The 16,840-nt window shown below is 38.9% G+C and overlaps 1 protein-coding gene across 1 annotated transcript in view; it reads right to left on the bottom strand.

The window, feature by feature from the left end:
• LOC149806280 (uncharacterized) overlaps window positions 1-16,840 on the bottom strand; it is a 386,203-nt gene that overhangs the window by 111,811 nt on the left and 257,552 nt on the right. The window lies entirely within an intron of this gene.

The raw sequence follows: 16,840 nt of genomic DNA, 5'->3' as shown, positions 1-16,840 counted from the left end.
AGGGATGATTCTGTCCGCGATTATCAATTTTATTCCTATCAACCACCACAAGCCGACCTACGATCGCGAATTGAACTTCAAGTCCAAGATACCAGTAAATACTTTTTGCCGTGTGAAGCGTTTATCGAAATTGAGGGAGAACTTGTAACAAATGTTGCCGATAATGCACCATACGCAAATGACGGTCGTGTTCGAGTTGGCTTCGTCAACAACGGTATCATGGCGTTATTTGAGAGTGCCAGATATCTTATTGACGGGCGAGAAATTGAATCAATAGAACGCGAGGTTGATGTTTCAACGACGATAATTGGGCTAGCAAGATACTCAGATGATTATACAAGATCGGCGGGCCCATCTATGATGTTCGCAAAGGACACCACTAATAACGCTGATCATATTCAGTACATTAACGTGCTGACACCACAAGATACTTCAGTTGCTAATCAAGCTGAAGCAGCCAACCCAGACCGCAGGGCAAGACCAGGTGACAATTTTACTTTTATAAAAAGTACTAACGATAATTTTAATCTAGGGTTTGCAACACGAGTAGCAACATTACAAGGACAACGCCGACAGTTTTCATGCTTGATTCCACTCCATCACATATTCGGATTTTGTAGAAATGTCAGAAAAGTTATCTATGGGGCTAAGCATACAATCGCGCTAACGCGAAGGGGCGATGATAACAATGCAATATGGCGTGCTGCTGGTGTCGCTGCCAGTAAAGTCGTTTTAACTAAAATAGCATTGTGGATGCCGGTGTTGACTCCATCAGTTACCACGGAAGCACGATTGTTATCATTTATGGAACAGGGAGGGAAATCGTTGTTGAGTTGGCTAGCGGTAACAACTGATGCTAAAGAGGATAATGTCGCTGATACATTTACATGGCACCTGGCATCAAAACGAGGCGTTTCAGCCCCGCGTCATATATTTATAGCGCTACAGAATAAGGATCGATTGGGTAATCAAGAACGCAGTCATATGATATTTGATCGATTAGGAGTCAGGGAGGTTTCGCTGAGAATAAACGGACAACAGGAACCATCCGAGGATATACAGCTTAATTACGACAACAACCATGTCGCACGTGTGTACCATCGATTGCTGTCATATATGGGTCGTGATCAAAACGTTGACACCGGTTTGCAAATATCACAACTTGATTTTAAAAACCTGTATCCGATTTATTACTTTTCGCTGGAACATCTTGATTTAACGAGACAGTCCGTCGTTGATATACACTTCCGAGCTCGTATAGCCCCGGGTGGTGTTGATTATAGAGCGGTTGCTGTCATTCTCAGCGATAAATCAATGCTGTTGGAAGGTGTTGGTGGACGAATGAGAATCGTTGATGCACCAGTGGAAAACATGTAATTGAAAACATAAACGCGTTTACAATAAAAATGTCGTATAGTGTTGTCGGTGTAGAGTTGACCGATGGTCAAGTCAAGAAATTACGATCAAAGTCCGCTAAACAATGTGGAACCACAATAACGTTAAAGCCGTCACAGATGGCAGGTGGTAATCATAAGATATCGTTGACGGCGCGTCAAATAAAACATTTCAATGATGCGATGAGGAATAAAAAGGGTGTTCAAATAGATTTTTCGGCCGCAGCGATCAAAGACATGGAAAAGACCGGTGGGATATTTCCGCTGTTAGCTGAGATTCCAGCGTTGATTGCCGCGGCGGCCCCAGCAGTGGCGAAGGCGGCGGCGTTAGGAGCCGTTGGTACCGCGGCGGGAATGGCATTGAAGAAGGCAACCGGGAAAGGCTATAAAAAAAAGAAACGAGGACGACCAGTAGCCGGAAAGGGTCTAAGACTACCGGGAACCCCGTATTCATGGTACTCGGGGAAGGGTCTAAGACTACCGGGAACCGTTTATTAACGCAAGAGTCAATGACTCCTATGTCTAATTTTGATTTAATAGATGCCACCGACGCGTTAGCGATAAAAAACTTCAGAGGTGTTTTTATGAGGGATCAATTACCAACGAAACCAAGGAATATTGAAACCGGTATAATTAACCTCGATAAATCCTCCGGAGCGGGAACTCATTGGGTTGCATACGCAATTGATCCGCGTGCGATCGTCTATTTTGATTCATACGGGTTAGCCCCGCCAAACGAGTTCATGCGGTATATCCGGGCGTGTTCAGCCCCGGTTTTTTATTCCACGCTGCCAACACAGCAATTAAGTGACCCACCGATATGCGGCCGTGAGGTATTGAACGTACTCGCGGAGATTTCATCATCGCGGAAACCACCTCATGTGGTTGTAAACGAATACACTAGTGGGGTCGTAGAGGCCCGGCGGGTTAATTAAAAACACTGTGTTTTTTTACAATAATAATGATTGATATCTGGGGACGACTGGTTTCGGCGCTGAAAGAATCCACGGAAACGCTCGCCACCGATGACATAAAAAAACTAATCGAGGATGAAATCGCTGATACGTTAAATCTAACCAGTGTTGACCCGGGCGAAATAGTTGTATTTCAAGACCGCCAGGGTAAATTGAAATCCAGTAATGTGTCGCTGGATGACGTTTTAACACGACAGCGTAATGCCGCCGAGAACACTATCGCGCTATATATCGGCGACGGACGACTTAAATCAGGTGAATCCATCTTGACGACAAATAGAAAAATAAATACACTGGGTGACAATTATATATCCATGTCGAATTCGTTAAAAAATTTCTATGATAAATTTAACGCGCAAGCAAATCAGTTCGAGGGGATACAAAAGTCTGTCACCGATATACAACTCACTACTGCTAGTTTTTTTGGGACCCCGACGGTGACCGAACCAAATCTTGCAGTGATAAAAAATAGTATTTCGGAGTTTACAACGCTGTCGGGCTAATTTACCTCGTTACGAAAAAATTTTAACAGGGTTGATAACGCCGTTGATAAATTCTTTGGTAGAAAAAATGTCAAATCGGATGAAATTACAATAACTATAAATGATATCACTGCGTATGGACAGGAAATAGAAACAATCAAAACTGATGTTGCAACGAACAAAAGGAGTGTAGACGTGCATGAACGGGAAATAGAAATAATCGGCGCTAATGTTGCAACGATCATAAATAATGTAGACTCGCATGGACGGAGAATAGAAACAATCAAAACTGATGTTACAACGATCATAAATAATGTAGACGCGCATACACAGGACATAGAAACAATCAAAACTAATGTTGCAGCGATTAAGGGGAATATAGACGCGCATACACAGGAAATAGGAACAATCAAAACTGATATTGAAGCGAACAAAAAAAATGTAGACGCGTATTGGCGGGGAATAGGAATAATCAAAACTGATGTTGCAGCGAACAAAAAAGGTATAGACGTGCATACATATGAAATAGGAACAATCAAACTTGATGTTGCAGCGAACAAAAAAAGTATGACCGAGAATACACGGGAAATAGAAACAATCAAAACTAATGTTGCAGCGATTAAGGGGAATATAGACGCGCATACACAGGAAATAGGAACAATCAGAGCTGATGTTACAGATATCAAAGACAGACTACCGGAAATGACAAAAATAAAAATCCCTCATGAGAACACCATCAACACAGTATACACGATTCGGCATGGATCATTCACTTGGACTCCTACACAGAATATAGTAAATATTACCGCAACTGTTAAGGGCATTTATCGATTGACACTGGTTTCAATGATGCAGTTTAATATATTATCGTCGAGTTCATCCGGGTTTAACAATACAATATCAACAATCATAGACAAGGACGCAACTGAACCGTTTACAATTTATGCCGTTGATAGAAATTTAACCAGGGCAAACATTACATGGTATGTGGAATTTGTAGCGGATCTAAGTAATTAAAAACACTAGCTCTTTTAAAATAAAAATGACCGCCAAGGTAATTGAATCAGAGGTATCACCGACGTCACATCAATATCGATTCAATACCGTAAAAGAATTCTCCGCGAATTTGAAAACGCTTTCCGAACAATACCGTGTAAAAATAAAAAAATACCGTCGAAAAATAACCGCCATCGACGCGGTCGTGTACTCGGTGTCAGGTATAGTAGCCGGTACCGGTGTTATTTTATCCACGGTGACCATGATGGCCCCGATCGCTGTTCCAATCGCTATCTCCGCGGTGACAACAATTGCTGGAGTCGCCAACGCAATCACTAGAAAGATATCATCGTGTTCTCAGAAAAAACTCAACGAGTATACAGTAAAACATCAAATAGTATCCGACGCGTACTCGAAATTATCCGGGTTGATTTCGTTGGCAATAGATAATTCGTTTATATCCGATGTTGAATTCTCCACGATGGTCCAGTTGTATGACTCCGCGATGTCAAAAATCGAGGATTTTCAACTGGAAGCTGGAAACCACGTCGCTGAAACCACTTCAATGGGCTTAAAACATTCTCCTGAAAACAAGCAGGTTGTTAATATTCGGTGTTGAAATTAAACACTAGAAACGACGAATAATAATAATGTCGCTGAACCCCGAAGGGTTTCAATTACTTCAACGGATCGCGGAGAACACCACTCCGGTACAAACAAGTATGATATCGATAACATCAACGAAGCCAGAATTCAGTGTAAACTTCCCTTCTCCGATTCCAGTGAAGGAAATAGCGCTGGCAAAATTGCGAGTATATCACAGTTGGCCTAATATCCGAGCGGAAGCATTTAACGGACAACAACCTAATAACTCGCTGGTTTTTGCATGGACAAATAAACCCAATGGGACCCCAGACTGGAAGGAGGTTACAATACCAACTGGGTCATACCAAATAGAACAAATCAATAAAGAATTTCAACGCAGGATAAAATCGATCACAGGAAAAGAATCAAAAATCGATATTACGGTTCATGAACCGACGTTATCGTCGACGATTGAAATAAGCACACCGGGGTATATGGTTGATATTTATAACAGTTCAATAAGAACCATACTAGGTTGGCCCAAGAATCCACCTCATGAAAGTCCGCGGGAATTTCACACGAATGCGCAATCGTATCATGAAATTAATCCCAGTTATCGAGATAAATTGTCTATTATGAAAAACGTGTTATTATACAGCGGGTTTATATTTCAAAACAGGAATACCATGCAATGGTATTTTCATTATGAGGAAACTCCTGAATCGTCCGTCGTGTTCACAGTTAATTTAAATGATATCGATAGTTTTTTTATCGAGATTAATCGTAATTACCGATTGCAACTAGAACAACTACGGAAAACAAAAGCACAAAAAAAACGTTGAGGTGTTAAATCAACTTATATCAGACATGGAATATATCAATGAACGAATCGTTAAAATAATATCCGATAGCAGAGATGATAATAAACAAAAATTCCTAACCGAGTATAATATCACAGAAGCCGATTTACCCGATTTCAAGTTTCCAGGATACAACGCGCCAGAACTAAGAAAGTCTCTTAATGATTTTTTCGGTCCATCAACTATCCTCAGACACGATAACGGAGATGGTGGTAGGCATATTGCCCCATACAACGTAAATATCGCATCGGTGATAGCAATCAATCTAGTGTGTGATGTTATCGAAGGGAGTTACCAGGTAGATACCAAGCAATCAAATCAAGCTCAACAGGGGTATATCCTTTATTCATTTTCACCAACAGCCCCTCCCGGATTCTTAATCGTTGAGAGCCCGATTAATCCGGTCTATATGCGATGCCATAATCGGTTTTTAACGAGAATTAATTTTAGACTTACCGATCAGTCAAATAACCTAATTGATCTACAAGAGGAGGAGTTAGTGATCACTCTGTTTGTAAGATCATTGTAAATAGCCCCTTAGCAGCAGGGGGGCAATGACATCGACGCGGTCGTCGCGCTTTTTTACTGGACGCTGACGACGATGGGATCGGCGCGCAGAAAGTATTAATTAAACCAAATGACGATTGGACGACCCCCCCGACGACGACGTCGTTTTTTTTTTACCGGGCGCTGACGACACCGGATCCGTTGAGTGCAGAAAGTATTAATTAAGCAAAATGACGATTGGACAAAATGTCCGATTCGCCCCCCCCCCCCGCTGCTTAATGAATACATCTTATTCCCTGCACGAAAATGGTGAGATATAGGTATGACATTTTTGTTGGTGATTACGGTGCTCTATATTATCATAATGCTTTTAGCATTTCAAGAAATGTATTAAAATGTGGCACTGGGATTTTAATCCCAACCTTAACAAAACGTGATATTGGGATTTTAATACCAATATTGAAAATGTTGTATTGGGATTATGCCCATATTAAAAATGGGTATTGGGATCCTGGCAATATTAAAAATGGGGTTTTGGGAATATGCCCATATTAAAAATGGGTATTGGGATCCTGGCAATATTAAAAATGGGGTTTTGGGAATATGCCAATATTAACAATGGGTATTTGGAATATACCAATATTAAAAATAGGGTATTGGGAATATGGCAATATTAAAAATGGGTATTGGGAATATATCAATATTACAAATGTGGTATTGGGAATATGCCCATATTAAAAATGTGGTACTGGGGATATGCCAATATTCAAAATGGGTATTGGGATCATAGCAATATTAAAAATGTGGTATTAGGAATATGCCAATATTAAAAATGGAACTACATCTACCATATCTGAACTTCAGTTAATACCAACTCAAACACATTATGTAAGTTTCATTCAAAAGTTTATGGTTATGTGCTAGTCATAAATAAGGATTTGATATACTTGATAGCACTGTTATGAACAAGCTGAAAATATCAGAATCATGGAAACATTTAAATACCCGCCTTGAAGGTTCCTTACTCAACACACTCAGCTCAACCTTTTCTGCATCATTCTCTTGCTTTAGTATGTCTGATATACCTGAAGATCAGAGCCACACAGATAATTCCACGCAGGAAAGTCATGTTCAGAATAAAAATGAAAACAATGGTGCAGATGATGATTTGGAGTTATCCAATATGGCTTACATTTATCCAGAATTCCTGAGGGTCAAACATAATAAATACAGTATCACTGTGAATACAGATCCACAAAAATTTGAGTTTGTAAAACAGATATTGGATTCAGAACCTTGCATGACTTCATGCAGTTCAAGTGTACAAAATGGTATTATCTACAGAACACAAGAGAATTTAAAATGCAATTTTAAGCTGGCCATTGTAGCAGTAGATGATGTAGCACCATTTTCATTTAGAACAAGTTATTGCAAATGGTCTATTGGTGAAAAACCCATGTTGATATAGACATCCATTTGGATGGTATAGAGATAATGACATTTTCAAGATGAATACAATGGTGACCATCCTAAGGGCCAGTTTTCATTCTGGAAAATCTAGAACATGTTGAAATAACTTCAATTCAAGATAAGTAGTAAAAACAAGATTTTCAAGACAGCCATCATGGTGGTCATATTGTACATCAAAATAAATCAGAATCATTTTATTTCACAACCAACAAGATATCTGAAGTCTTCCAGTGAAAACTGCATGCTGACGTGACCTTCTATTTTGGAGGAGTAATGATAAAAAAATGTTCAAGATGGTTACCATAGTGACCAACTGGATATCAGATTTGGACCAACAAGATATAATTAAGGATTCATTAGGCAAAAGCATAACATCAATACAATCAAATATCTTGGTGGACTAGCTTTAGGAGAAAGCACAATATCAATACAGGCAAAGCTGTAATAATATTTTCAAGATATTCATTGTGGTGGATATACTGGAGGTCAGATCTGCACCATTTTCATTTAGGACTAATCAGTGGTCATACAAGGTCTTTTAGCAAAAACCACATGTTGTATAACCATCCATTCAGGAGAAATAGCAATAACAAAAATTTCTACATGGCCAATCTGATGGCCACATTGGATTTCCAAACAGCATCATTTACATAAATGACCAACTGGGCCATGTGATGAATATGTGGACAAAAGGTTTCATGATAATCCTCCCAGTAGTTTAGGAGGAGTTATGATAACAAACTCACATTAATGGGCAGATGATGGCAGATGGCTGGCTGATGATGGACCCATAAACTCTCCTGGTCTATGATCAGTAGAGCTATGTGAAATACAGATCATAGTGACCTTCTTTTGTTGCAAGGTGTGGTACAAATGAATACAGTCATTAAGTTTGATGATTCTAGCATGAATAGAGCTTAAGATATGAAAACAATTTTTTTTCCAAACTCAGTGAATCATGAAAAAGGGTAACATTGACCTACTTGTACAATGGCATTTTGTACTGATCAAAATGTATCCTGTCATCAAATGTTATGATTATGGTGCAACAGGGTAAATACAGGAGCTAAAATTCCTATTCAGTTCAGACCTAAACCAGAAAAATGTAACCTAAGTCATTAAAACTGTCAATTTAGGTCACAATGATCTTCTGTTGAGTGTGTGATACTAACAAATATGCATAAAATCATTATAGTTTGATGACCACAGCATAAATATAGCTTGAAAAATAAACTTAAAATACATAATCTAATCCAAGTCATTGAAGCATAAAATAGTAATTACATGCTCCTATGGGTGTAGTATCCAACAAGAAGCATTCCCTCATCACATCAAACTAAATATAACTATATATATTATGCAAACATTATCTGGTCATCAGCTACTCTCAAAACTTAAACTAACCAGTCAAGTATTATAGAATAAAGTGCCCTTCTTTTGTTGTAACATAAAGGCATGCAGTCATCTAATTTACTTATTCCAGCATGGACAAAGCTAGAGAAATAAACATAAAATGTAACATTTAATCAAAGTCAGTGAAGGGTAGGTGCTCCTACCTGTTCTCAAGGTCATGAGATCCTAACTGTTCTCAAGGTCATGAGAAGACAGATTAGATGAGATTATTATTTATACATTTTTATTTGTGTGGATGCAGACACAGGGGATGGTATCCACATCAAAATAAAAGGATATACATATATACAATCTTACTGAATTTCATTTATTTTCTCTTCCTGTTAACTAAATCTTGGTATTAAAATCTAAAAGCTGGTTGGGGCAAAATGCAAGGTCCATTATGAATTACACTCCACCTCTGATCATTAAAAGTATTTACTAAGCACAGTTACAATCAAGCTGAAAATTATTTAAATCCTTTTAAATCTGAAACATTTCAAACCAAACCTTGTTTTGTAAGTGCAAACCTTTTATAATTTTGAAAAATAAAGTCACTAACAGTGAGTGCAATGTTAAAGAAATGCTATTTTTTGCAGATCAAGCAGCCTAATGTATCTTTTCACATAATTACTAGTTATCACTTACTTCAAAAATTTAAGTAAAAAATGTAGTTGAGAGGAGGGGTGGGGACTAACTTTAAATATGAAGTATTTGTTATTGTTGCACTGCTATATCTTTTTCTGGCACTGGTCCCCAGTCCAAAGTGATTATTCCCTCCTTCAATAAGTAACAACATGATACCATTCTGGTACCTCATTGAACTTGTTATTTTGATTATCTCCTTCTTTGACTTGGAAAATATCTGAAAGGACGTTAATGGAGGGAGGGAAAAGGGAACTGAGCAATAACAGCAGGTAAGTATTACATAAATAAAATTCATTTTCAACTCCAAACACTATATTTTCATAGCAGTAATACATTACCTTCCATTAATGTATTTCAGAATTTGCCAGCCCAGTGGGAGACTGGTGGCTTATGATAAGATGTCATAATGAACTTATCATTGCTGTCAGTAGGGTGCTCAGCTGTAGACTGGAGGATGAACTGACAACTTGCTGGGTTGACATATTTAGGTCTAATGTGTGAATGATTATCTCTGGTGCAACACTGGTTGGAGCTTAAATTCCGAGAAAGTTGAATGAAACCATGAGTAATCTGATTTCATGATATCATTAAAAGAAATCTGATTTCATGATATCATTAAAAGAAATCTGATTTCATGTTATCATCTAAAAGAGAACAAAGATAGGATTAAGGTGCAGTAAAATCCTGACCATATCGGGTTTTTTTTAATCATCATGAGAAGAAAGATCTCTCACAGTGAGAGATAGACAAGACCTTTTAATAGTCTAAACAGTCCACTTTGAGATCATGGCTGCCAAAATATTAGAGGTACCTTTGAGAATGGAAAAGACAGTTCTGACCTTTTCTTTATAAAAAAAAGTAGAAAAAAAGTATGGCCAAATATGGGGATATTAGTAAAAATAGTATGAAATTTATGTAAATTATGTTTAAAAAAATACTTGACTTACTTTTTAAAAATTTGAAGAAAATCATGAATTGTTTATAACCATTAAAGTTTTAGCTGTTAACCATTATGGTCTTAGCTGTTAACCATTATGGTTTGAATTATTAACCATTATGGTTTGAATTGTTAACCATTATGGTTTGAATTGTTAACCATTATGGTTTGAATTGTTAACCATTACAGTTTGCATTATTAACCATTATAATTGTTGACCATTATGGCTTGAATTGTTAATTATTATGGTTTGAATCATTAACTATTATGGTGTGAATGCATTTGTGCATGTGCTATCATATATCATATACACTGTTTGAAGTTGTTTAAAAATTGCTTTAAAATGTTTCTGACTTCATCACTTTTTGTAATATTGTTTTAGAAAATAAAATAAACTAATTGCTTGTTCTGCTGGAAGTTGGTTAAATACCTGTCCAATTCATAATTACAACAATGTAATCTAGGTATTCCTCACAGCTTTAATTAATTAATCCAATTCCTGAATTCACTTCATGCAGCATCCAATCAATTTTTAACATAAAATTGAAAAAAGAATAGAGATGGAAAAGTCTATTTTTTCCCAGCAAGTTTGATAAAATGTAGGAGTAGGAAAAGCTAGGGCTGCTGGAAAGACTGCCAATGAGACTGAATATTTCAATAGGTCCAGAAGCTAGCAAAGGCAGATTCTTGACCAGAAACTCAAGTTGGCAAAGAAGAGAGACTGAATTATAGTTCCCATCTAACCATAAACAACTCTTTCCCAAAGCAAAGCATGAATTTCACTCCTTCTCCTCTGCGATGCAAGGGAGAGAAGACAGTTTAAAGGTGAGGTTCTCAAAGAACAAATCAGTCAGATGTTCATCTGGAGGTTGTTGTTGATGTTGTAATGGGGTTTAATGCCATTTTTCAGCACATGATAGGCTATACATGGCGGCCAGTATTAATGGTGGAGGAAGAACCCGGGAAAACCCTACAAAGAACCACATTAGCCGAGCCTGAGACTCAAACCCATGCAGACAGAGGTGAGATGGCAGTGATCCGTAACAGTGAGTGCTTTAGACCCCTTGGCCACGCGATGCCCCCTCTGGAGGTTAGATAATAACCAATGAACAAACAAATGGTTCAACCTAATCATAAATACAGACCGGTCCCTGAAACACAAAGTACCTGATGACTTTTGAAATCTGTGGGTCTGACCCAAAAGTGGAGCCCAAAGACAGCTTATTAGTATTAGACTCAAACCAACATTGGGGCCGCCAGGTGGTCTAAAGTGCTCACTGCTATGGATCACAGTCATCTCACCTCTGTCTTCGTGGGTTCAAGTCGTGGGTTCGGCCAGTGTGGATATGTGAGAAAGCTTGCCAGTAGCTTCTTGTGGGTCAGTAGTTCTTTCTGGGGTTTCCCAGGTTCTTCCTTCACCATTTATACTGGCTGCTATGTATAGCATATCTTGTGCTGAAAAATGGCGTTAAACCCTACAACAACAATAAACCCACATAGACAGAGGGGAGATGTCAGAGATTAGAAAAGGCAAGTACCTTAAACCAATTGGCTACCTTATGCCCCACAGGTCAAGGAGATCACTTATTACAAATACTTGGCCACCCTATGCCCCACAGGTCAAGGAGATCACTATCACAAACACTAGGCCACCCTATGCAGCACAGGTCAAGGAGATCACTGTATCACAAACATTAGGCCACCCTATGCCCCACAAGTCAAGGAGATCACTGTATCACAAACACTAGGCCACCCTATGCCCCATAGGTCAAGGAGATCACTGCATCACAAGCACTAGGCCACCCTATGCCTCACAGGTCAATGAGATCACTGTATCACAAACACTGGGCCACCCTATGCCTCACAGGTCAAGGAGATCACTGTATCACAAACACTGGGCCACCCTATGCCTCACAGGTCAAGGAGATCACTGTATCACAAACACTGGGCCACCCTATGCCTCACAGGTCAAGGAGATCACTGTATCACAAACACTGGGCCACCCTATGCCCCACAGGTCAAGGAGATCACTGTATCACGAACACTGAGTCACCCGATGCCCCACATGTCAAGGAGATCACTGTATCACAAGCACTGGGCCACCCGATGCCCCACATGTCAAGGAGATCACTGGGCCAAAAGGGCAGCTATCCTGATAGACCATAACTTACAGGTCTTGAATTGGTGAAGGGATTATTCTGAAAGGTGGGATGGCATATGTGTAATGTCACTCCCACTTCAAACTGAAAACATCCACCACCCATGACCTTTGGTCTGGCATTGGAGAGACATAAAACATGAATTTTCATTCAGCCTTGTTGTGAACAAGTCTACCTTTCACTTTCTCCATAGATGATAAAGTGTTTCTATTACTGACTGGTACAGGGACTATACTGCTAGTTTATGAATCTGGACTCCAGTCAGAAGCTGGTCCTGATCAAGCCACTAACAATAAGGTTGGTGCTGACAGCAGGCCTCTGTGTAGTCTCAAGCAGGAATTGGATTGAATTCAAATGAAGTTTCCTTAGGGAAGAGGATCTTAACCTTTTTGGGTGGCAACCTGGATTAGGTTTGTGGTGTTAGCCTTGCCACTATCAAATGCTAAAACACTACTTCAATAGGAAATGTCAAATTATTAAGGATGATCTAGGTGACCCCTTCAAAACAGCATAGTGACAGTTTGGGGTCATAACCTGTGGGTTAAGAACCACTGCACATGGGGAACTAATTCCACCAATGCATCCTGACGTTTTGGGATAGAGAGAGGTAAGGCTGAGCTGATAATGAAGTCTTGGCAAAAAGTTCTGGTATGAGGGACATAATATGAGCAATCCAGTCTACAGGAATGTGAACCCTGATGGGTGAGGAAATCCATCTCCATGTACACGAAGTTCTCAGAAGGGATAAGGACCAGCTTTTCTAGGTTTGGTGCACGGCCCAACCAAGTCACCATCAGCAAACAGGAAGACAGATCCTGCAGAAGTGTATTTACAAGGATGTAGTACACATCAACCTGTCATTGAGATACAGAAAGATCGGGACCCATCAAGACCTGAAGTGAGCCACTATTACCACCATCACCCTGGCAAAGACTAAGGAGTTCAGGCAGGGTCAAACAGAGAAGTCTGAAATTGAAAACTCTGGGCCCAATCTGAACTAGATGCATTTCCTACTAGACAGAAGATTGGTACATGAAGGCATGCATCCTGAACATCTTCCGTTTTGAAATAATATTCCATAAGACATTTATAAAGGCAGAAAGACTGATTATGAGTTAAACTTTTCATCCTTTCCCCAACAATAAACAGAAACATGGACTTTGGTGATTTGCCACCCTGTTAACTGTTTGTAGAAGACTGTACAAGTCTTCCCTTGCATGAACCAGTTTACACTGGTGAAAATATATAGGGGTCAGTGAAAGGGAAGGAGGTTCCATGAAATAAAACTGGTGACCACTTTTTACAGTAGAAAGGACTCCGTGATTCTCAACCAAGCCTCTGAAAACAGGGCTAGTTGTATGCCTACTTGGATGCTGGGAATTGCTGGAAAAATGCAGCTCTCCAGGGTCAACTTCATCCCTTAGAAAACCCTCAGCAACTTCCCAAACCATTGCTGAGCATAGGAGCAACAGAAAATTCTAAACATGAATGGGTGCCAGAAAGTCTCTCCAGACTGGAAACAATCAAAGTGTACTCACCTTCTGAAGGCTTTGGACACAGTTATGCAGGAGAAAGGCTGTAAACATCATTTACCACCTAATCAAAAGACTAGACTTTATTGTCTTCCTAATGAAAGTGATGGTGAGTTTTTTTGGGAAATCATTCAAATCTAGGTGAAGGGAAAGGACATCATCATTTTGGCCTCATTCCCAAGACAAGAGAGGACCATCATTCCATCTCTGGATAAGGAAACATTAAAGCAGGGGGTTCATCATCCCATAACTGCTTGCTAGAGGCATTAAAGCTAACCCAGAATCAATCTTCCATCCTTGAAGACTGGGATAAATGATACCTTCTTGATGATCTAGGAGGGGAGTACTATCTGGGTTCCATTTTGTTCAACAAGTCCAGAGGGGATGGAAAAGGTCCCTTAATACCGCAACTGATGTATAATGAATTGTGAAGAGACATTGTTGTTTTTGTTGTTGTTGTTGTAGGGTTTAATGACATTTTTCAGCAAACGATAGGCTATGCATGGCGGCCAGTATTAATGATGGAGGAAGAACCCGGGAAAATCCCAGGAAGAACCACCGACCCACGAGAAGCTACTGGCACACTTTCTCACATACCCACATTGGCCAAATCCTAGACTTGAACCCACAGAGACAGAGGTGAAATGGCAGTGATCCGTAATGGATAGTGCTTTAGACCACTCAGCCACTCGGGGCCTGGGAAGAGACATGCATGATGTCATGTGGGGAAAAGAAGACTCACTAATCAGTAGCAGGAGTCCCCAAACCCTTTAAGGATCAAAAGGGAAAATATGGAAGGGAGGACATGCTAATCCAATCTCAGGGTTTAATGGCTAACAGACCATCAATAAAAACCTAGTGTTTTCTGGCTGCAAGAAGAGTGTTGGAGGATGACTGGTGCTTGAAGCCTGGTGCCTGATGATCAACTGGCAACCAGTCTGGTGATGATATGATACAAGAATCTCGTGAGAAGAAAATTTAGCATCAGATCTGTTGAAGTAAGAGTGCTGCTCTTCCCTGCCTTTGGTAAGGCATGACATGCTGTTAATTGGGGCTCCAACACATTCCCTTCTTTTGGGATATTACCATAACAGGACTTTTGAGTGATTTTCTAACCTAACCGAGGAAAGTGTTCCTGATTGCCCCTCCACTTGAAATGCTGACTTCCCTAAGACAGCTAAAACAGGAAGTGACCTTGACCACTACTGGGAATAGAGAGAGTCATCCTTGAAAGAGGAGGAGGAAGTGGGGCACTTCTCCATCCTTGACAGGTGTGTTTACTTTCTATCAGGTCACACTGGCTACGAACAGGAAATCTGTCAGTAAGTACATATTTAATGCACACAAGGCATACTGGTACAAAGACATTTCAAATACCCATACTAATTACTATATTAATTGCTGAAAGATAAAAATGCACAAACAATATGAACCAGAAAATGTGGATAGTTGGCTTACATTACAACAATGGTTACTAAGCACGGGTATAATTTTACTGAAACACCACATTGCTAATTGAGGTATAGTTGATGATATGTCCCCATAATAATCTGTGTTGTTATTCAGTACAATTATAATGAGTACATAGGGTTGTCTCTGGGAAGTAGCCCTAATCTGGCCTACGGTATGTTTGGGTCAATTTTACACGTATCAATTGAAGCTCATACTCCATATGTTGGATATAACTGAAGAATCAGACTGGGGTAGTGTTCATTCTTTTATGAGCATCCAATTTAAATGGAGGAGGGAATATTTAGCTTGATTTGGTACATAGTGTCCCAGAAAAGGTAAGCAATGCAAAAGTAGCTGTCAGTTTATCACTGGCATTAAACTGCTGAATAAACCATAAACCAATTTCTAACATTTTTATTTGTCAACCAAGTAATAACTGTTATACTGTTTGCAACAAATTTTGTGGCACAGATGTCTGATGTGTGATGCTTTGCTGAATTTAACTTTGTTGAAAAGCTGCTAACAATGTTGACAGGTGGAAGAGACTGACCTTATATTAATTATGAGAAACTTGCTGTCCAGCCCTCTTTATTCTATCTTTTTTATCTGATTTAAAAAAGTATAGAGTCTAATTTTCCATGTATATCATTGAAAATATTGTAACCTATTTTCTATGGGAATGACACTTTCCTGTACAAAGTCATATACAGACACTTTCCATACTTAGTATATAGAGATACTTTCGATATTTATTTTTCAGATACTCTGCATACTTAGTATATACAGATACTTTCCATACTTAGTATATACAGATACTTTCCATACTTAGTACATACAGATACTTTCCATACTTAGTACATACAGATACTTTCCATACTTAGTATATACAGATACTTTCCATACTTAGTATGTACAGATACTTTCCATACTTAGTACATACAGATACTTTCCATACTTAGTATATACAGATACTTTCCATACTTAATTATACAGATACTTTCCATACTTAGTATATACAGATACTTTCCATACTTAGTACATACAGATACTTTCCATACTTAATTATACAGATACTTTCCATTCTTAGTACATACAGATACTTTCCATACTTAGTATATACAGATACTTTCCATACTTAGTACATACAGATACTTTCCATACTTAATTATACAGATACTTTCCATTCTTAGTACATACAGATACTTTCCATACTTAGTTTCCAGATGCTCTGCATACTTAGCATATACAGATACTTTCCATACTTAGTATATACAGATACTTTCCATACTTAGTATATACAGATACTTTCCATACTTAGTACATACAGATACTTTCCATACTTAGTATATACAGGTACTTTCCATACTTAATTATACAGATACTTTCCATACTTAGTATATACAGATACTTTCCATACTTAGTACATACAGATACTTTCCATACTTAATTATA

The sequence above is a fragment of the Sinohyriopsis cumingii genome, chromosome 2 (genome assembly GCF_028554795.1).
Source record: "Sinohyriopsis cumingii isolate HCF-2022 chromosome 2, ASM2855479v2, whole genome shotgun sequence".
Taxonomy (NCBI): domain Eukaryota; kingdom Metazoa; phylum Mollusca; class Bivalvia; order Unionida; family Unionidae; genus Sinohyriopsis; species Sinohyriopsis cumingii.
This window is presented reverse-complemented; position numbering and strand designations above follow the sequence as displayed.